This window comes from Pelobates fuscus, chromosome 2, assembly GCF_036172605.1.
Source record: "Pelobates fuscus isolate aPelFus1 chromosome 2, aPelFus1.pri, whole genome shotgun sequence".
NCBI classification, from domain to species: Eukaryota; Metazoa; Chordata; class Amphibia; order Anura; family Pelobatidae; genus Pelobates; species Pelobates fuscus.
This window is the reverse complement of record NC_086318.1, coordinates 18,092,323-18,118,394: the sequence shown is the minus strand read 5'-3', so window position 1 is coordinate 18,118,394 and position 26,072 is coordinate 18,092,323. Positions and strand designations below refer to the sequence as shown.

Below are 26,072 nucleotides of genomic sequence, written 5' to 3'. Positions count from 1 at the left end.
AGCAAATGCTTTGCCCCTCCTGCATTGAAAAAGGAATGGTCCCGGAGTGGGGTTTCAACAGCACGCTTCGGGCGCTCATCACATGCTGATATGAGAAATGCAATGTGTTTGAAATTGCAGACACTTTCCCAATGAATGACGATGGATAGGAGCAGTCCCCTGTTCAGGTTCCCTTTGATCGAGCCCAATTTTCTGGCCAATCGGTTGACAACGGAATGAAGAATGAACTTCCTGTTCACTTCTGATGATGTTTTACGTGCTTTTGATGAAGTTTCAATTGGAAAGCACCGTCATAGATATGACGTCACCCTTCCTTTTAAACATGGTTTTGTGAAGGGTCTCCACCTATGTTAATCAATTTGCAGTCACCGTATTTGCGTTTGAAAGGTAACTATTTTGTGCTCCTTTTTTGCTTCTCGGTTAAAAAAACTCAATTGTCTCAAAACGTCCCTGGGTGGGCTTGAACCACCAACCTTTCGGTTAACAGCCGAATGCGCTAACCAATTGCGCCACAGAGACTAAGCACGTGAGGCGAGAGAGCTACGTGGACTAACAAGATTTTGCTCTCACAATGTCTAAATGCTTTTTCAGAGGTTACGGCATCCTCTGCTTTCAAATGCAGCTATGGTTCTTTATCTGCATGCAAATGTAGGTGGAGCCAGCTTCTCCCTTTCAAAATGCACAGAGAAAGGTGTGACAGCAGCAGAGTGGCGCAGCGGAAGCGTGCTGGGCCCATAACCCAGAGGTCGATGGATCGAAACCATCCTCTGCTAAGCAATTTGTTTTTGTTCAAATTTGTAATTCCGTTGGCAATCAAATCCCCAAACCTTAAGAGAAATTCACTTTTCCATGGGTTTTCACTGCTTTCGTTATGTTACCATCCACATCTGAGGTTTTATTGGTTTTAAGTCAATCGATGATAGCTTGCCTGTTAATTTCAAGAAAAATTGCACTTTCTGACCACTCTGTCAACATGTCTGTGTGACGTAACAGATTTCCAAACATTTCTATAGAGATCTCCTTTACGTCCTCACTTAACATGTTTAATGAATGTCTTTGGGGTTGTTATTTGTTTTCTTCTATACAATCTGTAGCCTCCGTTTGAATGTAATGTGTTGTTGCAGAAACATTAAAGCTAATTTTACTCTTTGCTGCTGTTTTTCTTTCCTTTTTTTTCTGTTTGGTTAGCGCATGCTTTGCCCATTCCATGTTAAAAATGAATCATCCCAGAGTGGAGTTGATCACCAAACTTTCCGTGCCCATCAAACGTTGCTAAGCTTGATGCAGTGAGGCATTAAAGTCGATTGCTTGTATTTGGACTGTTAACTCCGAGTGAAATGGCACTTTCTGAACATCTGGCACGTCCGTGCGTGTCTTCAAGTTTCAAAACACTTTCCTTAAAAAATTGTCTTCCAACGCTTTTAACATGCTTGTATGATATTTCTCTATTCCGTTTGCAGCCAGCCGTCTTCAATGTTTTTGCTGTTGTTTTTGATGTTTTTGTGGGAAAGATGAGGATTTTCATATTTTTTTGCTTATTGGTTAGCAAATGCTTTGCCCCTCCTGAAAAAGGAATGGTCCCGGAGTGGGGTTTCAACAGCACGCTTCGGGCGCTCATCACATGCTGATATGAGAAATGCAATGTGTTTGAAATTGCAGACACTTTCCCAATGAATGACGATGGATAGGAGCAGTCCCCTGTTCAGGTTCCCTTTGATCGAGCCCAATTTTCTGGCCAATCGGTTGACAACGGAATGAAGAATGAACTTCCTGTTCACTTCTGATGATGTTTTACGTGCTTTTGATGAAGTTTCAATTGGAAAGCACCGTCATAGATATGACGTCACCCTTCCTTTTAAACATGGTTTTGTGAAGGGTCTCCACCTATGTTAACCCCTTAAGGACACATGACGGAAATAAACCGTCATAATTCCCTTTTATTTTAGAAGTTGTGTCCTTAAGGGGTTAATCAATTTGCAGTCACCGTATTTGCGTTTGAAAGGTAACTATTTTGTGCTCCTTTTTTGCTTCTCGGTTAAAAAAACTCAAGTGTCTCAAAACGTCCCTGGGTGGGCTTGAACCACCAACCTTTCGGTTAACAGCCGAACGCGCTAACCAATTGCGCCACAGAGACTAAGCACGTGAGGCGAGTGAGGCGAGAGAGGCGAGAGAACTACGTGGACTAACAAGATTTTGCTCTCACAATGTCTAAATGCTTTTTCAGAGGTTACGGCATCCTCTGCTTTCAAATGCAGCTATGGTTCTTTATCTGCATGCAAATGTAGGTGGAGCCAGCTTCTCCCTTTCAAAATGCACAGAGAAAGGTGTGACAGCAGCAGAGTGGCGCAGCGGAAGCGTGCTGGGCCCATAACCCAGAGGTCGATGGATCGAAACCATCCTCTGCTAAGCAATTTGTTTTTGTTCAAATTTGAAATTCCGTTGGCAATCAAATCCCCAAACCTTAAGAGAAATTCACTTTTCCATGGGTTTTCACTGCTTTCGTTATGTTACCATCCACATCTGAGGTTTTATTGGTTTTAAGTCAATCGATGATAGCTTGCCTGTTAATTTCAAGAAAAATTGCACTTTCTGACCACTCTGTCAACATGTCTGTGTGACGTAACAGATTTCCAAACATTTCTATAGAGATCTCCTTTACGTCCTCACTTAACATGTTTAATGAATGTCTTTGGGGTTGTTATTTGTTTTCTTCTATACAATCTGTAGCCTCCGTTTGAATGTAATGTGTTGTTGCAGAAACATTAAAGCTAATTTTACTCTTTGCTGCTGTTTTTCTTTCCTTTTTTTTCTGTTTGGTTAGCGCATGCTTTGCCCATTCCATGTTAAAAATGAATCATCCCAGAGTGGAGTTGATCACCAAACTTTCCGTGCCCATCAAACGTTGCTAAGCTTGATGCAGTGAGGCATTAAAGTCGATTGCTTGTATTTGGACTGTTAACTCCGAGTGAAATGGCACTTTCTGATCATCTGGCACGTCAGTGCGTGTCTTCAAGTTTCAAAACACTTTCCTTAAAAAATTGTCTTCCAACGCTTTTAACATGCTGATATTTCTCTATTCCGTTTGCAGCCAGCCGTCTTCAATGTTTTTGCTGTTGTTTTTGATGTTTTTGTGGGAAAGATGAGGATTTGCATATTTTTTTGCTTATTGGTTAGCAAATGCTTTGCCCCTCCTGCATTGAAAAAGGAATGGTCCCGGAGTGGGGTTTCAACAGCACGCTTCGGGCGCTCATCACATGCTGATATGAGAAATGCAATGTGTTTGAAATTTCAGACACTTTCCCAATGAATGACGATGGATAGGAGCAGTCCCCTGTTCAGGTTCCCTTTGATCGAGCCCAATTTTCTGGCCAATCGGTTGACAACGGAATGAAGAATGAACTTCCTGTTCACTTCTGATGATGTTTTACGTGCTTTTGATGAAGTTTCAATTGGAAAGCACCGTCATAGATATGACGTCACCCTTCCTTTTAAACATGGTTTTGTGAAGGGTCTCCACCTATGTTAATCAATTTGCAGTCACCGTATTTGCGTTTGAAAGGTAACTATTTTGTGCTCCTTTTTTGCTTCTCGGTTAAAAAAACTCAATTGTCTCAAAACGTCCCTGGGTGGGCTTGAACCACCAACCTTTCGGTTAACAGCCGAACGCGCTAACCAATTGCGCCACAGAGACTAAGCACGTGAGGCGAGAGAGCTACGTGGACTAACAAGATTTTGCTCTCACAATGTCTAAATGCTTTTTCAGAGGTTACGGCATCCTCTGCTTTCAAATGCAGCTATGGTTCTTTATCTGCATGCAAATGTAGGTGGAGCCAGCTTCTCCCTTTCAAAATGCACAGAGAAAGGTGTGACAGCAGCAGAGTGGCGCAGCGGAAGCGTGCTGGGCCCATAACCCAGAGGTCGATGGATCGAAACCATCCTCTGCTAAGCAATTTGTTTTTGTTCAAATTTGTAATTCCGTTGGCAATCAAATCCCCAAACCTTAAGAGAAATTCACTTTTCCATGGGTTTTCACTGCTTTCGTTATGTTACCATCCACATCTGAGGTTTTATTGGTTTTAAGTCAATCGATGATAGCTTGCCTGTTAATTTCAAGAAAAATTGCACTTTCTGACCACTCTGTCAACATGTCTGTGTGACGTAACAGATTTCCAAACATTTCTATAGAGATCTCCTTTACGTCCTCACTTAACATGTTTAATGAATGTCTTTGGGGTTGTTATTTGTTTTCTTCTATACAATCTGTAGCCTCCGTTTGAATGTAATGTGTTGTTGCAGAAACATTAAAGCTAATTTTACTCTTTGCTGCTGTTTTTCTTTCCTTTTTTTTCTGTTTGGTTAGCGCATGCTTTGCCCATTCCATGTTAAAAATGAATCATCCCAGAGTGGAGTTGATCACCAAACTTTCCGTGCCCATCAAACGTTGCTAAGCTTGATGCAGTGAGGCATTAAAGTCGATTGCTTGTATTTGGACTGTTAACTCCGAGTGAAATGGCACTTTCTGATCATCTGGCACGTCCGTGCGTGTCTTCAAGTTTCAAAACACTTTCCTTAAAAAATTGTCTTCCAACGCTTTTAACATGCTGATATTTCTCTATTCCGTTTGCAGCCAGCCGTCTTCAATGTTTTTGCTGTTGTTTTTGATGTTTTTGTGGGAAAGATGAGGATTTTCATATTTTTTTGCTTATTGGTTAGCAAATGCTTTGCCCCTCCTGCATTGAAAAAGGAATGGTCCCGGAGTGGGGTTTCAACAGCACGCTTCGGGCGCTCATCACATGCTGATATGAGAAATGCAATGTGTTTGAAATTGCAGACACTTTCCCAATGAATGACGATGGATAGGAGCAGCCCCCTGTTCAGGTTCCCTTTGATCGAGCCCAATTTTCTGGCCAATCGGTTGACAACGGAATGAAGAATGAACTTCCTGTTCACTTCTGATGATGTTTTACGTGCTTTTGATGAAGTTTCAATTGGAAAGCACCGTCATAGATATGACGTCACCCTTCCTTTTAAACATGGTTTTGTGAAGGGTCTCCACCTATGTTAATCAATTTGCAGTCACCGTATTTGCGTTTGAAAGGTTTTTTTGTGCTCCTTTTTTGCTTCTCGGTTAAAAAAACTCAAGTGTCTCAAAACGTCCCTGGGTGGGCTTGAACCACCAACCTTTCGGTTAACAGCCGAACGCGCTAACCAATTGCGCCACAGAGACTAAGCACGTGAGATGAGAGAGCTACGTGGACTAACAAGATTTTGCTCTCACAATGTCTAAATGCTTTTTCAGAGGTTACGGCATCCTCTGCTTTCAAATGCAGCTATGGTTCTTTATCTGCATGCAAATGTAGGTGGAGCCAGCTTCTCCCTTTCAAAATGCACAGAGAAAGGTGTGACAGCAGCAGAGTGGCGCAGCGGAAGCGTGCTGGGCCCATAACCCAGAGGTCGATGGATCGAAACCATCCTCTGCTAAGCAATTTGTTTTTGTTCAAATTTGTAATTCCGTTGGCAATCAAATCCCCAAACCTTAAGAGAAATTCACTTTTCCATGGGTTTTCACTGCTTTCGTTATGTTACCATCCACATCTGAGGTTTTATTGGTTTTAAGTCAATCGATGATAGCTTGCCTGTTAATTTCAAGAAAAATTGCACTTTCTGACCACTCTGTCAACATGTCTGTGTGACGTAACAGATTTCCAAACATTTCTATAGAGATCTCCTTTACGTCCTCACTTAACATGTTTAATGAATGTCTTTGGGGTTGTTATTTGTTTTCTTCTATACAATCTGTAGCCTCCGTTTGAATGTAATGTGTTGTTGCAGAAACATTAAAGCTAATTTTACTCTTTGCTGCTGTTTTTCTTTCCTTTTTTTTCTGTTTGGTTAGCGCATGCTTTGCCCATTCCATGTTAAAAATGAATCATCCCAGAGTGGAGTTGATCACCAAACTTTCCGTGCCCATCAAACGTTGCTAAGCTTGATGCAGTGAGGCATTAAAGTCGATTGCTTGTATTTGGACTGTTAACTCCGAGTGAAATGGCACTTTCTGATCATCTGGCACGTCCGTGCGTGTCTTCAAGTTTCAAAACACTTTCCTTAAAAAATTGTCTTCCAACGCTTTTAACATGCTTGTATGATATTTCTCTATTCCGTTTGCAGCCAGCCGTCTTCAATGTTTTTGCTGTTGTTTTTGATGTTTTTGTGGGAAAGATGAGGATTTTCATATTTTTTTGCTTATTGGTTAGCAAATGCTTTGCCCCTCCTGAAAAAGGAATGGTCCCGGAGTGGGGTTTCAACAGCACGCTTCGGGCGCTCATCACATGCTGATATGAGAAATGCAATGTGTTTGAAATTGCAGACACTTTCCCAATGAATGACGATGGATAGGAGCAGTCCCCTGTTCAGGTTCCCTTTGATCGAGCCCAATTTTCTGGCCAATCGGTTGACAACGGAATGAAGAATGAACTTCCTGTTCACTTCTGATGATGTTTTACGTGCTTTTGATGAAGTTTCAATTGGAAAGCACCGTCATAGATATGACGTCACCCTTCCTTTTAAACATGGTTTTGTGAAGGGTCTCCACCTATGTTAACCCCTTAAGGACACATGACGGAAATAAACCGTCATAATTCCCTTTTATTTTAGAAGTTGTGTCCTTAAGGGGTTAATCAATTTGCAGTCACCGTATTTGCGTTTGAAAGGTAACTATTTTGTGCTCCTTTTTTGCTTCTCGGTTAAAAAAACTCAAGTGTCTCAAAACGTCCCTGGGTGGGCTTGAACCACCAACCTTTCGGTTAACAGCCGAACGCGCTAACCAATTGCGCCACAGAGACTAAGCACGTGAGGCGAGAGAGGCGAGAGAGGCGAGAGAACTACGTGGACTAACAAGATTTTGCTCTCACAATGTCTAAATGCTTTTTCAGAGGTTACGGCATCCTCTGCTTTCAAATGCAGCTATGGTTCTTTATCTGCATGCAAATGTAGGTGGAGCCAGCTTCTCCCTTTCAAAATGCACAGAGAAAGGTGTGACAGCAGCAGAGTGGCGCAGCGGAAGCGTGCTGGGCCCATAACCCAGAGGTCGATGGATCGAAACCATCCTCTGCTAAGCAATTTGTTTTTGTTCAAATTTGAAATTCCGTTGGCAATCAAATCCCCAAACCTTAAGAGAAATTCACTTTTCCATGGGTTTTCACTGCTTTCGTTATGTTACCATCCACATCTGAGGTTTTATTGGTTTTAAGTCAATCGATGATAGCTTGCCTGTTAATTTCAAGAAAAATTGCACTTTCTGACCACTCTGTCAACATGTCTGTGTGACGTAACAGATTTCCAAACATTTCTATAGAGATCTCCTTTACGTCCTCACTTAACATGTTTAATGAATGTCTTTGGGGTTGTTATTTGTTTTCTTCTATACAATCTGTAGCCTCCGTTTGAATGTAATGTGTTGTTGCAGAAACATTAAAGCTAATTTTACTCTTTGCTGCTGTTTTTCTTTCCTTTTTTTTCTGTTTGGTTAGCGCATGCTTTGCCCATTCCATGTTAAAAATGAATCATCCCAGAGTGGAGTTGATCACCAAACTTTCCGTGCCCATCAAACGTTGCTAAGCTTGATGCAGTGAGGCATTAAAGTCGATTGCTTGTATTTGGACTGTTAACTCCGAGTGAAATGGCACTTTCTGATCATCTGGCACGTCAGTGCGTGTCTTCAAGTTTCAAAACACTTTCCTTAAAAAATTGTCTTCCAACGCTTTTAACATGCTGATATTTCTCTATTCCGTTTGCAGCCAGCCGTCTTCAATGTTTTTGCTGTTGTTTTTGATGTTTTTGTGGGAAAGATGAGGATTTGCATATTTTTTTGCTTATTGGTTAGCAAATGCTTTGCCCCTCCTGCATTGAAAAAGGAATGGTCCCGGAGTGGGGTTTCAACAGCACGCTTCGGGCGCTCATCACATGCTGATATGAGAAATGCAATGTGTTTGAAATTGCAGACACTTTCCCAATGAATGACGATGGATAGGAGCAGTCCCCTGTTCAGGTTCCCTTTGATCGAGCCCAATTTTCTGGCCAATCGGTTGACAACGGAATGAAGAATGAACTTCCTGTTCACTTCTGATGATGTTTTACGTGCTTTTGATGAAGTTTCAATTGGAAAGCACCGTCATAGATATGACGTCACCCTTCCTTTTAAACATGGTTTTGTGAAGGGTCTCCACCTATGTTAATCAATTTGCAGTCACCGTATTTGCGTTTGAAAGGTAACTATTTTGTGCTCCTTTTTTGCTTCTCGGTTAAAAAAACTCAATTGTCTCAAAACGTCCCTGGGTGGGCTTGAACCACCAACCTTTCGGTTAACAGCCGAACGCGCTAACCAATTGCGCCACAGAGACTAAGCACGTGAGGCGAGAGAGCTACGTGGACTAACAAGATTTTGCTCTCACAATGTCTAAATGCTTTTTCAGAGGTTACGGCATCCTCTGCTTTCAAATGCAGCTATGGTTCTTTATCTGCATGCAAATGTAGGTGGAGCCAGCTTCTCCCTTTCAAAATGCACAGAGAAAGGTGTGACAGCAGCAGAGTGGCGCAGCGGAAGCGTGCTGGGCCCATAACCCAGAGGTCGATGGATCGAAACCATCCTCTGCTAAGCAATTTGTTTTTGTTCAAATTTGTAATTCCGTTGGCAATCAAATCCCCAAACCTTAAGAGAAATTCACTTTTCCATGGGTTTTCACTGCTTTCGTTATGTTACCATCCACATCTGAGGTTTTATTGGTTTTAAGTCAATCGATGATAGCTTGCCTGTTAATTTCAAGAAAAATTGCACTTTCTGACCACTCTGTCAACATGTCTGTGTGACGTAACAGATTTCCAAACATTTCTATAGAGATCTCCTTTACGTCCTCACTTAACATGTTTAATGAATGTCTTTGGGGTTGTTATTTGTTTTCTTCTATACAATCTGTAGCCTCCGTTTGAATGTAATGTGTTGTTGCAGAAACATTAAAGCTAATTTTACTCTTTGCTGCTGTTTTTCTTTCCTTTTTTTTCTGTTTGGTTAGCGCATGCTTTGCCCATTCCATGTTAAAAATGAATCATCCCAGAGTGGAGTTGATCACCAAACTTTCCGTGCCCATCAAACGTTGCTAAGCTTGATGCAGTGAGGCATTAAAGTCGATTGCTTGTATTTGGACTGTTAACTCCGAGTGAAATGGCACTTTCTGATCATCTGGCACGTCCGTGCGTGTCTTCAAGTTTCAAAACACTTTCCTTAAAAAATTGTCTTCCAACGCTTTTAACATGCTTGTATGATATTTCTCTATTCCGTTTGCAGCCAGCCGTCTTCAATGTTTTTGCTGTTGTTTTTGATGTTTTTGTGGGAAAGATGAGGATTTTCATATTTTTTTGCTTATTGGTTAGCAAATGCTTTGCCCCTCCTGAAAAAGGAATGGTCCCGGAGTGGGGTTTCAACAGCACGCTTCGGGCGCTCATCACATGCTGATATGAGAAATGCAATGTGTTTGAAATTGCAGACACTTTCCCAATGAATGACGATGGATAGGAGCAGTCCCCTGTTCAGGTTCCCTTTGATCGAGCCCAATTTTCTGGCCAATCGGTTGACAACGGAATGAAGAATGAACTTCCTGTTCACTTCTGATGATGTTTTACGTGCTTTTGATGAAGTTTCAATTGGAAAGCACCGTCATAGATATGACGTCACCCTTCCTTTTAAACATGGTTTTGTGAAGGGTCTCCACCTATGTTAACCCCTTAAGGACACATGACGGAAATAAACCGTCATAATTCCCTTTTATTTTAGAAGTTGTGTCCTTAAGGGGTTAATCAATTTGCAGTCTCCGTATTTGCGTTTGAAAGGTAACTATTTTGTGCTCCTTTTTTGCTTCTCGGTTAAAAAAACTCAAGTGTCTCAAAACGTCCCTGGGTGGGCTAAGCTTGATGCAGTGAGGCATTAAAGTCGATTGCTTGTATTTGGACTGTTAACTCCGAGTGAAATGGCACTTTCTGATCATCTGGCACGTCCGTGCGTGTCTTCAAGTTTCAAAACACTTTCCTTAAAAAATTGTCTTCCAATTTTAACATGCTTGTATGATATTTCTCTATTCCGTTTGCAGCCAGCCGTCTTCAATGTTTTTGCTGTTGTTTTTGATGTTTTTGTGGGAAAGATGAGGATTTTCATATTTTTTTGCTTATTGGTTAGCAAATGCTTTGCCCCTCCTGCATTGAAAAAGGAATGGTCTAAATGCTTTTTCAGAGGTTACGGCATCCTCTGCTTTCAAATGCAGCTATGGTTCTTTATCTGCATGCAAATGTAGGTGGAGCTAGCTTCTCCCTTTCAAAATGCACAGAGAAAGGTGTGACAGCAGCAGAGTGGCGCAGCGGAAGCGTGCTGGGCCCATAACCCAGAGGTCGATGGATCGAAACCATCCTCTGCTAAGCAATTTGTTTTTGTTCAAATTTGTAATTCCGTTGGCAATCAAATCCCCAAACCTTTCGGTTAACAGCCGAACTCGCTAACCAATTGCGCCACAGAGACTAAGCACGTGAGGCGAGAGAGCTACGTGGACTAACAAGATTTTGCTCTCACAATGTCTAAATGCTTTTTCAGAGGTTACGGCATCCTCTGCTTTCAAATGCAGCTATGGTTCTTTATCTGCATGCAAATGTAGGTGGAGCCAGCTTCTCCCTTTCAAAATGCACAGAGAAAGGTGTGACAGCAGCAGAGTGGCGCAGCGGAAGCGTGCTGGGCCCATAACCCAGAGGTCGATGGATCGAAACCATCCTCTGCTAAGCAATTTGTTTTTGTTCAAATTTGTAATTCCGTTGGCAATCAAATCCCCAAACCTTAAGAGAAATTCACTTTTCCATGGGTTTTCACTGCTTTCGTTATGTTACCATCCACATCTGAGGTTTTATTGGTTTTAAGTCAATCGATGATAGCTTGCCTGTTAATTTCAAGAAAAATTGCACTTTCTGACCACTCTGTCAACATGTCTGTGTGACGTAACAGATTTCCAAACATTTCTATAGAGATCTCCTTTACGTCCTCACTTAACATGTTTAATGAATGTCTTTGGGGTTGTTATTTGTTTTCTTCTATACAATCTGTAGCCTCCGTTTGAATGTAATGTGTTGTTGCAGAAACATTAAAGCTAATTTTACTCTTTGCTGCTGTTTTTCTTTCCTTTTTTTCTGTTTGGTTAGCGCATGCTTTGCCCATTCCATGTTAAAAATGAATCATCCCAGAGTGGAGTTGATCACCAAACTTTCCGTGCCCATCAAACGTTGCTAAGCTTGATGCAGTGAGGCATTAAAGTCGATTGCTTGTATTTGGACTGTTAACTCCGAGTGAAATGGCACTTTCTGATCATCTGGCACGTCCGTGCGTGTCTTCAAGTTTCAAAACACTTTCCTTAAAAAATTGTCTTCCAACGCTTTTAACATGCTTGTATGATATTTCTCTATTCCGTTTGCAGCCAGCCGTCTTCAATGATTTTGCTGTTGTTTTTGATGTTTTTGTGGGAAAGATGAGGATTTTCATATTTTTTTGCTTATTGGTTAGCAAATGCTTTGCCCCTCCTGAAAAAGGAATGGTCCCGGAGTGGGGTTTCAACAGCACGCTTCGGGCGCTCATCACATGCTGATATGAGAAATGCAATGTGTTTGAAATTGCAGACACTTTCCCAATGAATGACGATGGATAGGAGCAGTCCCCTGTTCAGGTTCCCTTTGATCGAGCCCAATTTTCTGGCCAATCGGTTGACAACGGAATGAAGAATGAACTTCCTGTTCACTTCTGATGATGTTTTACGTGCTTTTGATGAAGTTTCAATTGGAAAGCACCGTCATAGATATGACGTCACCCTTCCTTTTAAACATGGTTTTGTGAAGGGTCTCCACCTATGTTAATCAATTTGCAATCACCGTATTTGCGTTTGAAAGGTAACTATTTTGTGCTCCTTTTTTGCTTCTCGGTTAAAAAAACTCAAGTGTCTCAAAACGTCCCTGGGTGGGCTTGAACCACCAACCTTTCGGTTAACAGCCGAACGCGCTAACCAATTGCGCCACAGAGACTAAGCACGTGAGGCGAGAGGCGAGAGGCGAGAGGCGAGAGGCGAGAGAGCTACGTGGACTAACAAGATTTTGCTCTCACAATGTCTAAATGCTTTTTCAGAGGTTACGGCATCCTCTGCTTTCAAATGCAGCTATGGTTCTTTATCTGCATGCAAATGTAGGTGGAGCCAGCTTCTCCCTTTCAAAATGCACAGAGAAAGGTGTGACAGCAGCAGAGTGGCGCAGCGGAAGCGTGCTGGGCCCATAACCCCGAGGTCGATGGATCGAAACCATCCTCTGCTAAGCAATTTGTTTTTGTTCAAATTTGTAATTCCATTGGCAATCAAATCCCCAAACCTTAAGAGAAATTCACTTTTCCATGGGTTTTCACTGCTTTCGTTATGTTACTATCCACATCTGAGGTTTTATTGGTTTTAAGTCAATCGATGATAGCTTGCCTGTTAATTTCAAGAAAAATTGCACTTTCTGACCACTCTGTCAACATGTCTGTGTGACGTAACAGATTTCCAAACATTTCTATAGAGATCTCCTTTACGTCCTCACTTAACATGTTTAATGAATGTCTTTGGGGTTGTTATTTGTTTTCTTCTATACAATCTGTAGCCTCCGTTTGAATGTAATGTGTTGTTGCAGAAACATTAAAGCTAATTTTACTCTTTGCTGCTGTTTTTCTTTCCTTTTTTTTCTGTTTGGTTAGCGCATGCTTTGCCCATTCCATGTTAAAAATGAATCATCCCAGAGTGGAGTTGATCACCAAACTTTCCGTGCCCATCAAACGTTGCTAAGCTTGATGCAGTGAGGCATTAAAGTCGATTGCTTGTATTTGGACTGTTAACTCCGAGTGAAATGGCACTTTCTGATCATCTGGCACGTCCGTGCGTGTCTTCAAGTTTCAAAACACTTTCCTTAAAAAATTGTCTTCCAACGCTTTTAACATGCTTGTATGATATTTCTCTATTCCGTTTGCAGCCAGCCGTCTTCAATGTTTTTGCTGTTGTTTTTGATGTTTTTGTGGGAAAGATGAGGATTTTCATATTTTTTTGCTTATTGGTTAGCAAATGCTTTGCCCCTCCTGAAAAAGGAATGGTCCCGGAGTGGGGTTTCAACAGCACGCTTCGGGCGCTCATCACATGCTGATATGAGAAATGCAATGTGTTTGAAATTGCAGACACTTTCCCAATGAATGACGATGGATAGGAGCAGTCCCCTGTTCAGGTTCCCTTTGATCGAGCCCAATTTTCTGGCCAATCGGTTGACAACGGAATGAAGAATGAACTTCCTGTTCACTTCTGATGATGTTTTACGTGCTTTTGATGAAGTTTCAATTGGAAAGCACCGTCATAGATATGACGTCACCCTTCCTTTTAAACATGGTTTTGTGAAGGGTCTCCACCTATGTTAACCCCTTAAGGACACATGACGGAAATAAACCGTCATAATTCCCTTTTATTTTAGAAGTTGTGTCCTTAAGGGGTTAATCAATTTGCAGTCTCCGTATTTGCGTTTGAAAGGTAACTATTTTGTGCTCCTTTTTTGCTTCTCGGTTAAAAAAACTCAAGTGTCTCAAAACGTCCCTGGGTGGGCTAAGCTTGATGCAGTGAGGCATTAAAGTCGATTGCTTGTATTTGGACTGTTAACTCCGAGTGAAATGGCACTTTCTGATCATCTGGCACGTCCGTGCGTGTCTTCAAGTTTCAAAACACTTTCCTTAAAAAATTGTCTTCCAATTTTAACATGCTTGTATGATATTTCTCTATTCCGTTTGCAGCCAGCCGTCTTCAATGTTTTTGCTGTTGTTTTTGATGTTTTTGTGGGAAAGATGAGGATTTTCATATTTTTTTGCTTATTGGTTAGCAAATGCTTTGCCCCTCCTGCATTGAAAAAGGAATGGTCTAAATGCTTTTTCAGAGGTTACGGCATCCTCTGCTTTCAAATGCAGCTATGGTTCTTTATCTGCATGCAAATGTAGGTGGAGCCAGCTTCTCCCTTTCAAAATGCACAGAGAAAGGTGTGACAGCAGCAGAGTGGCGCAGCGGAAGCGTGCTGGGCCCATAACCCAGAGGTCGATGGATCGAAACCATCCTCTGCTAAGCAATTTGTTTTTGTTCAAATTTGTAATTCCGTTGGCAATCAAATCCCCAAACCTTTCGGTTAACAGCCGAACGCGCTAACCAATTGCGCCACAGAGACTAAGCACGTGAGGCGAGAGAGCTACGTGGACTAACAAGATTTTGCTCTCACAATGTCTAAATGCTTTTTCAGAGGTTACAGCATCCTCTGCTTTCAAATGCAGCTATGGTTCTTTATCTGCATGCAAATGTAGGTGGAGCCAGCTTCTCCCTTTCAAAATGCACAGAGAAAGGTGTGACAGCAGCAGAGTGGCGCAGCGGAAGCGTGCTGGGCCCATAACCCAGAGGTCGATGGATCGAAACCATCCTCTGCTAAGCAATTTGTTTTTGTTCAAATTTGTAATTCCGTTGGCAATCAAATCCCCAAACCTTAAGAGAAATTCACTTTTCCATGGGTTTTCACTGCTTTCGTTATGTTACCATCCACATCTGAGGTTTTATTGGTTTTAAGTCAATCGATGATAGCTTGCCTGTTAATTTCAAGAAAAATTGCACTTTCTGACCACTCTGTCAACATGTCTGTGTGACGTAACAGATTTCCAAACATTTCTATAGAGATCTCCTTTACGTCCTCACTTAACATGTTTAATGAATGTCTTTGGGGTTGTTATTTGTTTTCTTCTATACAATCTGTAGCCTCCGTTTGAATGTAATGTGTTGTTGCAGAAACATTAAAGCTAATTTTACTCTTTGCTGCTGTTTTTCTTTCCTTTTTTTTCTGTTTGGTTAGCGCATGCTTTGCCCATTCCATGTTAAAAATGAATCATCCCAGAGTGGAGTTGATCACCAAACTTTCCGTGCCCATCAAACGTTGCTAAGCTTGATGCAGTGAGGCATTAAAGTCGATTGCTTGTATTTGGACTGTTAACTCCGAGTGAAATGGCACTTTCTGATCATCTGGCACGTCCGTGCGTGTCTTCAAGTTTCAAAACACTTTCCTTAAAAAATTGTCTTCCAACGCTTTTAACATGCTGATATTTCTCTATTCCGTTTGCAGCCAGCCGTCTTCAATGTTTTTGCTGTTGTTTTTGATGTTTTTGTGGGAAAGATGAGGATTTTCATATTTTTTTGCTTATTGGTTAGCAAATGCTTTGCCCCTCCTGCATTGAAAAAGGAATGGTCCCGGAGTGGGGTTTCAACAGCACGCTTCGGGCGCTCATCACATGCTGATATGAGAAATGCAATGTGTTTGAAATTGCAGACACTTTCCCAATGAATGACGATGGATAGGAGCAGTCCCCTGTTCAGGTTCCCTTTGATCGAGCCCAATTTTCTGGCCAATCGGTTGACAACGGAATGAAGAATGAACTTCCTGTTCACTTCTGATGATGTTTTACGTGCTTTTGATGAAGTTTCAATTGGAAAGCACCGTCATAGATATGACGTCACCCTTCCTTTTAAACATGGTTTTGTGAAGGGTCTCCACCTATGTTAATCAATTTGCAGTCACCGTATTTGCGTTTGAAAGGTAACTATTTTGTGCTCCTTTTTTGCTTCTCGGTTAAAAAAACTCAAGTGTCTCAAAACGTCCCTGGGTGGGCTTGAACCACCAACCTTTCGGTTAACAGCCGAACGCGCTAACCAATTGCGCCACAGAGACTAAGCACGTGAGATGAGAGAGCTACGTGGACTAACAAGATTTTGCTCTCACAATGTCTAAATGCTTTTTCAGAGGTTACGGCATCCTCTGCTTTCAAATGCAGCTATGGTTCTTTATCTGCATGCAAATGTAGGTGGAGCCAGCTTCTCCCTTTCAAAATGCACAGAGAAAGGTGTGACAGCAGCAGAGTGGCGCAGCGGAAGCGTGCTGGGCCCATAACCCAGAGGTCGATGGATCGAAACCATCCTCTGCTAAGCAATTTGTTTTTGTTCAAATTTGTAATTCCGTTGGCAATCAAATCCCCAAACCTTAAGAGAAATTCACTTTTCCATGGGTTTTCACTGCTTTCGTTATGTTACCATCCACATCTGAGGTTTTATTGGTTTTAAGTCAATCGATGATAGCTTGCCTGTTAATTTCAAGAAAAATTGCACTTTCTGACCACTCTGTCAACATGTCTGTGTGACGTAACAGATTTCCAAACATTTCTATAGAGATCTCCTTTACGTCCTCACTTAACATGTTTAATGAATGTCTTTGGGGTTGTTATTTGTTTTCTTCTATACAATCTGTAGCCTCCGTTTGAATGTAATGTGTTGTTGCAGAAACATTAAAGCTAATTTTACTCTTTGCTGCTGTTTTTCTTTCCTTTTTTTTCTGTTTGGTTAGCGCATGCTTTGCCCATTCCATGTTAAAAATGAATCATCCCAGAGTGGAGTTGATCACCAAACTTTCCGTGCCCATCAAACGTTGCTAAGCTTGATGCAGTGAGGCATTAAAGTCGATTGCTTGTATTTGGACTGTTAACTCCGAGTGAAATGGCACTTTCTGATCATCTGGCACGTCCGTGCGTGTCTTCAAGTTTCAAAACACTTTCCTTAAAAAATTGTCTTCCAACGCTTTTAACATGCTGATATTTCTCTATTCCGTTTGCAGCCAGCCGTCTTCAATGTTTTTGCTGTTGTTTTTGATGTTTTTGTGGGAAAGATGAGGATTTTCATATTTTTTTGCTTATTGGTTAGCAAATGCTTTGCCCCTCCTGCATTGAAAAAGGAATGGTCCCGGAGTGGGGTTTCAACAGCACGCTTCGGGCGCTCATCACATGCTGATATGAGAAATGCAATGTGTTTGAAATTGCAGACACTTTCCCAATGAATGACGATGGATAGGAGCAGTCCCCTGTTCAGGTTCCCTTTGATCGAGCCCAATTTTCTGGCCAATCGGTTGACAACGGAATGAAGAATGAACTTCCTGTTCACTTCTGATGATGTTTTACGTGCTTTTGATGAAGTTTCAATTGGAAAGCACCGTCATAGATATGACGTCACCCTTCCTTTTAAACATGGTTTTGTGAAGGGTCTCCACCTATGTTAATCAATTTGCAGTCACCGTATTTGCGTTTGAAAGGTAACTATTTTGTGCTCCTTTTTTGCTTCTCGGTTAAAAAAACTCAAGTGTCTCAAAACATCCCTGGGTGGGCTTGAACCACCAACCTTTCGGTTAACAGCCGAACGCGCTAACCAATTGCGCCACAGAGACTAAGCACGTGAGGCGAGAGAGCTACGTGGACTAACAAGATTTTGCTCTCACAATGTCTAAATGCTTTTTCAGAGGTTACGGCATCCTCTGCTTTCAAATGCAGCTATGGTTCTTTATCTGCATGCAAATGTAGGTGGAGCCAGCTTCTCCCTTTCAAAATGCACAGAGAAAGGTGTGACAGCAGCAGAGTGGCGCAGCGGAAGCGTGCTGGGCCCATAACCCAGAGGTCGATGGATCGAAACCATCCTCTGCTAAGCAATTTGTTTTTGTTCAAATTTGTAATTCCATTGGCAATCAAATCCCCAAACCTTAAGAGAAATTCACTTTTCCATGGGTTTTCACTGCTTTCGTTATGTTACCATCCACATCTGAGGTTTTATTGGTTTTAAGTCAATCGATGATAGCTTGCCTGTTAATTTCAAGAAAAATTGCACTTTCTGACCACTCTGTCAACATGTCTGTGTGACGTAACAGATTTCCAAACATTTCTATAGAGATCTCCTTTACGTCCTCACTTAACATGTTTAATGAATGTCTTTGGGGTTGTTATTTGTTTTCTTCTATACAATCTGTAGCCTCCGTTTGAATGTAATGTGTTGTTGCAGAAACATTAAAGCTAATTTTACTCTTTGCTGCTGTTTTTCTTTCCTTTTTTTTCTGTTTGGTTAGCGCATGCTTTGCCCATTCCATGTTAAAAATGAATCATCCCAGAGTGGAGTTGATCACCAAACTTTCCGTGCCCATCAAACGTTGCTAAGCTTGATGCAGTGAGGCATTAAAGTCGATTGCTTGTATTTGGACTGTTAACTCCGAGTGAAATGGCACTTTCTGATCATCTGGCACGTCCGTGCGTGTCTTCAAGTTTCAAAACACTTTCCTTAAAAAATTGTCTTCCAACGCTTTTAACATGCTTGTATGATATTTCTCTATTCCGTTTGCAGCCAGCCGTCTTCAATGTTTTTGCTGTTGTTTTTGATGTTTTTGTGGGAAAGATGAGGATTTTCATATTTTTTTGCTTATTGGTTAGCAAATGCTTTGCCCCTCCTGCATTGAAAAAGGAATGGTCCCGGAGTGGGGTTTCAACAGCACGCTTCGGGCGCTCATCACATGCTGATATGAGAAATGCAATGTGTTTGAAATTGCAGACACTTTCCCAATGAATGACGATGGATAGGAGCAGTCCCCTGTTCAGGTTCCCTTTGATCGAGCCCAATTTTCTGGCCAATCGGTTGACAACGGAATGAAGAATGAACTTCCTGTTCACTTCTGATGATGTTTTACGTGCTTTTGAAGAAATTTCAATTGGAAAGCACCGTCATAGATATGACGTCACCCTTCCTTTTAAACATGGTGTGGCGAAACCGAACTCGCCACGTGTCCTTGGAGGGGGCTGCTTGCCCGCCTCTTGCCTTTGGACTATGGACCAGACTTTATGGGAATGTGATACCCCAGATAGCCATACCATGGAGCCTATCTATATAATAAAAGACTATGGGAAAGACTTTAGCTCCATGGCAATTGTACTGTGTGAGTAGGATCTGCGCGCTATTCGGTAGTTTTGTGCGTGCAGATCCCAGCTATCTGGGGATAGGTGAAATGTCTGTGTGTTATGTGTAAATGTGACTTTATGTATTTTAAAGTGTTTTATGTTGTTTTGCAACCATGTGGTTAATGGAGTCTGCCTTTAGTCCTGGGTAATTGGATTACTTCTCCAATTAACTCCAGGGCAGAAGGGAGGAAACCAGGGTGCATTGTGGGGATGTTTTTCTGCCAGCCAGAAAGGAACAAAAGATACTTTTAGTAACTTTTTAACCCCTGGTCGGATTCATGCCATTTTTTAATATGTTGTTCCCCTGAATGGATTGATTGTGGATATGTATTTTTATGTGAATGTGATGTATGGTTTTAACCCCTTAAGGACCAAACTTCTGGAATAAAATGGAATAATGACGTGTCACACACGTCATGTGTCCTTAAGGGGTTAAAGTTATGAAAGTTGTGTAAAAGTATATTTTACACTGTATGCATAATGGGATTATGTGTCACACTAAGGGGAGGGGATGTGTGGGAGGTAACATCTATGTCATTGGTTCTTTTATGCCTCCCCCTGGGTGTGGCCTGTATGTGTGAGTTGGAAATAAAAGCCAGGCTGGATGAGCCAGTCCAGAGTTCCTGTTTTAACCTCAAAGTGATGTGTCGTCTCATTATTGGGGGAAGGATTTATTGTATGCTGTTCCAGTTGACTGCTAGGGGTACAAGCCTATTCGTATGGTTCCTATTCAATGGTCTACAGCATTCATACACTTGGGAGAATTTAAAGGTTTCTTGGATTCGGTGATTATGGTGTCTGCCAGAGTGCTTGGAGCCCTCAGGAAGCACTAGGAGCATCCATTAACGGAGGTACCAAGTCGGGGTGCCAGGTGATCCGTTACACATGGTTTTGTGAAGGGTCTCCACCTATGTTAATCAATTTGCAATCACCGTCTTTGCGTTTGAAAGGTAACTATTTTGTGCTCCTTTTTTGCTTCTCGGTTAAAAAAACTCAAGTGTCTCAAAACGTCCCTGGGTGGGCTTGAACCACCAACCTTTCGGTTAACAGCCGAACGCGCTAACCAATTGCGCCACAGAGACTAAGCACGTGAGGCGAGAGGCGAGAGGCGAGAGGCGAGAGGCGAGAGGCGAGAGGCGAGAGGCGAGAGGCGAGAGGCGAGAGGCGAGAGGCGAGAGGCGAGAGGCGAGAGGCGAGAGGCGAGAGAGCTACGTGGACTAACAAGATTTTGCTCTCACAATGTCTAAATGCTTTTTCAGAGGTTACGGCATCCTCTGCTTTCAAATGCAGCTATGGTTCTTTATCTGCATGCAAATGTAGGTGGAGCCAGCTTCTCCCTTTCAAAATGCACAGAGAAAGGTGTGACAGCAGCAGAGTGGCGCAGCGGAAGCGTGCTAGGCCCATAACCCAGAGGTCGATGGATCGAAACCATCCTCTGCTAAGCAATTTGTTTTTGTTCAAATTTGTAATTCCGTTGGCAATCAAATCCCCAAACCTTAAGAGAAATTCACTTTTCCATGGGTTTTCACTGCTTTCGTTATGTTACCATCCACATCTGAGGTTTTATTGGTTTTAAGTCAATCGATGATAGCTTGCCTGTTAATTTCAAGAAAAATTGCACTTTCTGACCACTCTGTCAACATGTCTGTGTGACGTAACAGATTTCCAAACATTTCTATAGAGATCTCCTTTACGTCCTCACTTAACATGTTTAATGAATGTCTTTGGGGTTGTTATTTGTTTTCTTCTATACAATCTGTAGCCTCCGTTTGAATGTAATGTGTTGTTGCAGAAACATTAAAGCTAATTTTACTCTTTGCTGCTGTTTTTCTTTCCTTTTTTTTCTGTTTGGTTAGCGCATGCTTTGCCCATTCCATGTTAAAAATGAATCATCCCAGAGTGGAGTTGATCACCAAACTTTCCGTGCCCATCAAACGTTGCTAAGCTTGATGCAGTGAGGCATTAAAGTCGATTGCTTGTATTTGGACTGTTAACTCCGAGTGAAATGGCACTTTCTGATCATCTGGCACGTCCGTGCGTGTCTTCAAGTTTCAAAACACTTTCCTTAAAAAATTGTCTTCCAACGCTTTTAACATGCTTGTATGATATTTCTCTATTCCGTTTGCAGCCAGCCGTCTTCAATGTTTTTGCTGTTGTTTTTGATGTTTTTGTGGGAAAGATGAGGATTTTCATATTTTTTTGCTTATTGGTTAGCAAATGCTTTGCCCCTCCTGCATTGAAAAAGGAATGGTCCCGGAGTGGGGTTTCAACAGCACGCTTCGGGCGCTCATCACATGCTGATATGAGAAATGCAATGTGTTTGAAATTGCAGACACTTTCCCAATGAATGACGATGGATAGGAGCAGTCCCCTGTTCAGGTTCCCTTTGATCGAGCCCAATTTTCTGGCCAATCGGTTGACAACGGAATGAAGAATGAACTTCCTGTTCACTTCTGATGATGTTTTACGTGCTTTTGATGAAGTTTCAATTGGAAAGCACCGTCATAGATATGACGTCACCCTTCCTTTTAAACATGGTTTTGTGAAGGGTCTCCACCTATGTTAATCAATTTGCAGTCACCGTCTTTGCGTTTGAAAGGTAACTATTTTGTGCTCCTTTTTTGCTTCTCGGTTAAAAAAACTCAAGTGTCTCAAAACGTCCCTGGGTGGGCTTGAACCACCAACCTTTCGGTTAACAGCCGAACGCGCTAACCAATTGCGCCACAGAGACTAAGCACGTGAGGCGAGAGAGCTACGTGGACTAACAAGATTTTGCTCTCACAATGTCTAAATGCTTTTTCAGAGGTTACGGCATCCTCTGCTTTCAAATGCAGCTATGGTTCTTTATCTGCATGCAAATGTAGGTGGAGCCAGCTTCTCCCTTTCAAAATGCACAGAGAAAGGTGTGACAGCAGCAGAGTGGCGCAGCGGAAGCGTGCTGGGCCCATAACCCAGAGGTCGATGGATCGAAACCATCCTCTGCTAAGCAATTTGTTTTTGTTCAAATTTGTAATTCCGTTGGCAATCAAATCCCCAAACCTTAAGAGAAATTCACTTTTCCATGGGTTTTCACTGCTTTCGTTATGTTACCATCCACATCTGAGGTTTTATTGGTTTTAAGTCAATCGATGATAGCTTGCCTGTTAATTTCAAGAAAAATTGCACTTTCTGACCACTCTGTCAACATGTCTGTGTGACGTAACAGATTTCCAAACATTTCTATAGAGATCTCCTTTACATCCTCACTTAACATGTTTAATGAATGTCTTTGGGGTTGTTATTTGTTTTCTTCTATACAATCTGTAGCCTCCGTTTGAATGTAATGTGTTGTTGCAGAAACATTAAAGCTAATTTTACTCTTTGCTGCTGTTTTTCTTTCCTTTTTTTTCTGTTTGGTTAGCGCATGCTTTGCCCATTCCATGTTAAAAATGAATCATCCCAGAGTGGAGTTGATCACCAAACTTTCCGTGCCCATCAAACGTTGCTAAGCTTGATGCAGTGAGGCATTAAAGTCGATTGCTTGTATTTGGACTGTTAACTCCGAGTGAAATGGCACTTTCTGATCATCTGGCACGTCCGTGCGTGTCTTCAAGTTTCAAAACACTTTCCTTAAAAAATTGTCTTCCAACGCTTTTAACATGCTTGTATGATATTTCTCTATTCCGTTTGCAGCCAGCCGTCTTCAATGTTTTTGCTGTTGTTTTTGATGTTTTTGTGGGAAAGATGAGGATTTTCATATTTTTTTGCTTATTGGTTAGCAAATGCTTTGCCCCTCCTGAAAAAGGAATGGTCCCGGAGTGGGGTTTCAACAGCACGCTTCGGGCGCTCATCACATGCTGATATGAGAAATGCAATGTGTTTGAAATTGCAGACACTTTCCCAATGAATGACGATGGATAGGAGCAGTCCCCTGTTCAGGTTCCCTTTGATCGAGCCCAATTTTCTGGCCAATCGGTTGACAACGGAATGAAGAATGAACTTCCTGTTCACTTCTGATGATGTTTTACGTGCTTTTGATGAAGTTTCAATTGGAAAGCACCGTCATAGATATGACGTCACCCTTCCTTTTAAACATGGTTTTGTGAAGGGTCTCCACCTATGTTAATCAATTTGCAATCACCGTATTTGCGTTTGAAAGGTAACTATTTTGTGCTCCTTTTTTGCTTCTCGGTTAAAAAAACTCAAGTGTCTCAAAACGTCCCTGGGTGGGCTTGAACCACCAACCTTTCGGTTAACAGCCGAACGCGCTAACCAATTGCGCCACAGAGACTAAGCACGTGAGGCGAGAGGCGAGAGGCGAGAGGCGAGAGAGCTACGTGGACTAACAAGATTTTGCTCTCACAATGTCTAAATGCTTTTTCAGAGGTTACGGCATCCTCTGCTTTCAAATGCAGCTATGGTTCTTTATCTGCATGCAAATGTAGGTGGAGCCAGCTTCTCCCTTTCAAAATGCACAGAGAAAGGTGTGACAGCAGCAGAGTGGCGCAGCGGAAGCGTGCTGGGCCCATAACCCAGAGGTCGATGGATCGAAACCATCCTCTGCTAAGCAATTTGTTTTTGTTCAAATTTGTAATTCCGTTGGCAATCAAATCCCCAAACCTTAAGAGAAATTCACTTTTCCATGGGTTTTCACTGCTTTCGTTATGTTACCATCCACATCTGAGGTTTTATTGGTTTTAAGTCAATCGATGATAGCTTGCCTGTTAATTTCAAGAAAAATTGCACTTTCTGACCACTCTGTCAACATGTCTGTGTGACGTAACAGATTTCCAAACATTTCTATAGAGATCTCCTTTACGTCCTCACTTAACATGTTTAATGAATGTCTTTGGGGTTGTTATTTGTTTTCTTCTATACAATCTGTAGCCTCCGTTTGAATGTAATGTGTTGTTGCAGAAACATTAAAGCTAATTTTACTCTTTGCTGCTGTTTTTCTTTCCTTTTTTTTCTGTTTGGTTAGCGCATGCTTTGCCCATTCCATGTTAAAAATGAATCATCCCAGAGTGGAGTTGATCACCAAACTTTCCGTGCCCATCAAACGTTGCTAAGCTTGATGCAGTGAGGCATTAAAGTCGATTGCTTGTATTTGGACTGTTAACTCCGAGTGAAATGGCACTTTCTGATCATCTGGCACGTCCGTGCGTGTCTTCAAGTTTCAAAACACTTTCCTTAAAAAATTGTCTTCCAACGCTTTTAACATGCTGATATTTCTCTATTCCGTTTGCAGCCAGCCGTCTTCAATGTTTTTGCTGTTGTTTTTGATGTTTTTGTGGGAAAGATGAGGATTTTCATATTTTTTTGCTTATTGGTTAGCAAATGCTTTGCCCCTCCTGCATTGAAAAAGGAATGGTCCCGGAGTGGGGTTTCAACAGCACGCTTCGGGCGCTCATCACATGCTGATATGAGAAATGCAATGTGTTTGAAATTGCAGACACTTTCCCAATGAATGACGATGGATAGGAGCAGTCCCCTGTTCAGGTTCCCTTTGATCGAGCCCAATTTTCTGGCCAATCGGTTGACAACGGAATGAAGAATGAACTTCCTGTTCACTTCTGATGATGTTTTACGTGCTTTTGATGAAGTTTCAATTGGAAAGCACCGTCATAGATATGACGTCACCCTTCCTTTTAAACATGGTTTTGTGAAGGGTCTCCACCTATGTTAATCAATTTGCAGTCACCGTATTTGCGTTTGAAAGGTAACTATTTTGTGCTCCTTTTTTGCTTCTCGGTTAAAAAAACTCAAGTGTCTCAAAACATCCCTGGGTGGGCTTGAACCACCAACCTTTCGGTTAACAGCCGAACGCGCTAACCAATTGCGCCACAGAGACTAAGCACGTGAGGCGAGAGAGCTACGTGGACTAACAAGATTTTGCTCTCACAATGTCTAAATGCTTTTTCAGAGGTTACGGCATCCTCTGCTTTCAAATGCAGCTATGGTTCTTTATCTGCATGCAAATGTAGGTGGAGCCAGCTTCTCCCTTTCAAAATGCACAGAGAAAGGTGTGACAGCAGCAGAGTGGCGCAGCGGAAGCGTGCTGGGCCCATAACCCAGAGGTCGATGGATCGAAACCATCCTCTGCTAAGCAATTTGTTTTTGTTCAAATTTGTAATTCCATTGGCAATCAAATCCCCAAACCTTAAGAGAAATTCACTTTTCCATGGGTTTTCACTGCTTTCGTTATGTTACCATCCACATCTGAGGTTTTATTGGTTTTAAGTCAATCGATGATAGCTTGCCTGTTAATTTCAAGAAAAATTGCACTTTCTGACCACTCTGTCAACATGTCTGTGTGACGTAACAGATTTCCAAACATTTCTATAGAGATCTCCTTTACGTCCTCACTTAACATGTTTAATGAATGTCTTTGGGGTTGTTATTTGTTTTCTTCTATACAATCTGTAGCCTCCGTTTGAATGTAATGTGTTGTTGCAGAAACATTAAAGCTAATTTTACTCTTTGCTGCTGTTTTTCTTTCCTTTTTTTTCTGTTTGGTTAGCGCATGCTTTGCCCATTCCATGTTAAAAATGAATCATCCCAGAGTGGAGTTGATCACCAAACTTTCCGTGCCCATCAAACGTTGCTAAGCTTGATGCAGTGAGGCATTAAAGTCGATTGCTTGTATTTGGACTGTTAACTCCGAGTGAAATGGCACTTTCTGATCATCTGGCACGTCCGTGCGTGTCTTCAAGTTTCAAAACACTTTCCTTAAAAAATTGTCTTCCAACGCTTTTAACATGCTTGTATGATATTTCTCTATTCCGTTTGCAGCCAGCCGTCTTCAATGTTTTTGCTGTTGTTTTTGATGTTTTTGTGGGAAAGATGAGGATTTTCATATTTTTTTGCTTATTGGTTAGCAAATGCTTTGCCCCTCCTGCATTGAAAAAGGAATGGTCCCGGAGTGGGGTTTCAACAGCACGCTTCGGGCGCTCATCACATGCTGATATGAGAAATGCAATGTGTTTGAAATTGCAGACACTTTCCCAATGAATGACGATGGATAGGAGCAGTCCCCTGTTCAGGTTCCCTTTGATCGAGCCCAATTTTCTGGCCAATCGGTTGACAACGGAATGAAGAATGAACTTCCTGTTCACTTCTGATGATGTTTTACGTGCTTTTGAAGAAATTTCAATTGGAAAGCACCGTCATAGATATG

The 26,072-nt window shown here is 41.8% G+C and overlaps 10 non-coding genes across 10 annotated transcripts; all 10 read right to left on the bottom strand.

Moving 5' to 3' along the window:
• Positions 1-2,060: 2,060 nt before the first annotated feature.
• TRNAN-GUU (transfer RNA asparagine (anticodon GUU)) lies at positions 2,061-2,134 on the bottom strand. The gene has a single exon. It is a non-coding gene; the product is annotated as a tRNA-Asn (tRNA).
• Positions 2,135-3,617: 1,483 nt separating this feature from the next.
• TRNAN-GUU (transfer RNA asparagine (anticodon GUU)) lies at positions 3,618-3,691 on the bottom strand. Its single transcript has one exon. It is a non-coding gene; the product is annotated as a tRNA-Asn (tRNA).
• Positions 3,692-5,153: 1,462 nt separating this feature from the next.
• Positions 5,154-5,227, bottom strand: TRNAN-GUU (transfer RNA asparagine (anticodon GUU)). Its single transcript has one exon. It is a non-coding gene; the product is annotated as a tRNA-Asn (tRNA).
• A 1,541-nt stretch (positions 5,228-6,768) lies between these two features.
• On the bottom strand, positions 6,769-6,842 carry TRNAN-GUU (transfer RNA asparagine (anticodon GUU)). Its single transcript has one exon. It is a non-coding gene; the product is annotated as a tRNA-Asn (tRNA).
• Positions 6,843-8,325: 1,483 nt separating this feature from the next.
• On the bottom strand, positions 8,326-8,399 carry TRNAN-GUU (transfer RNA asparagine (anticodon GUU)). The gene has a single exon. It is a non-coding gene; the product is annotated as a tRNA-Asn (tRNA).
• A 3,626-nt stretch (positions 8,400-12,025) lies between these two features.
• On the bottom strand, positions 12,026-12,099 carry TRNAN-GUU (transfer RNA asparagine (anticodon GUU)). Its single transcript has one exon. It is a non-coding gene; the product is annotated as a tRNA-Asn (tRNA).
• A 3,655-nt stretch (positions 12,100-15,754) lies between these two features.
• On the bottom strand, positions 15,755-15,828 carry TRNAN-GUU (transfer RNA asparagine (anticodon GUU)). The gene has a single exon. It is a non-coding gene; the product is annotated as a tRNA-Asn (tRNA).
• A 4,096-nt stretch (positions 15,829-19,924) lies between these two features.
• On the bottom strand, positions 19,925-19,998 carry TRNAN-GUU (transfer RNA asparagine (anticodon GUU)). The gene has a single exon. It is a non-coding gene; the product is annotated as a tRNA-Asn (tRNA).
• A 1,575-nt stretch (positions 19,999-21,573) lies between these two features.
• TRNAN-GUU (transfer RNA asparagine (anticodon GUU)) lies at positions 21,574-21,647 on the bottom strand. Its single transcript has one exon. It is a non-coding gene; the product is annotated as a tRNA-Asn (tRNA).
• A 1,465-nt stretch (positions 21,648-23,112) lies between these two features.
• Positions 23,113-23,186, bottom strand: TRNAN-GUU (transfer RNA asparagine (anticodon GUU)). Its single transcript has one exon. It is a non-coding gene; the product is annotated as a tRNA-Asn (tRNA).
• Positions 23,187-26,072: the final 2,886 nt, after the last annotated feature.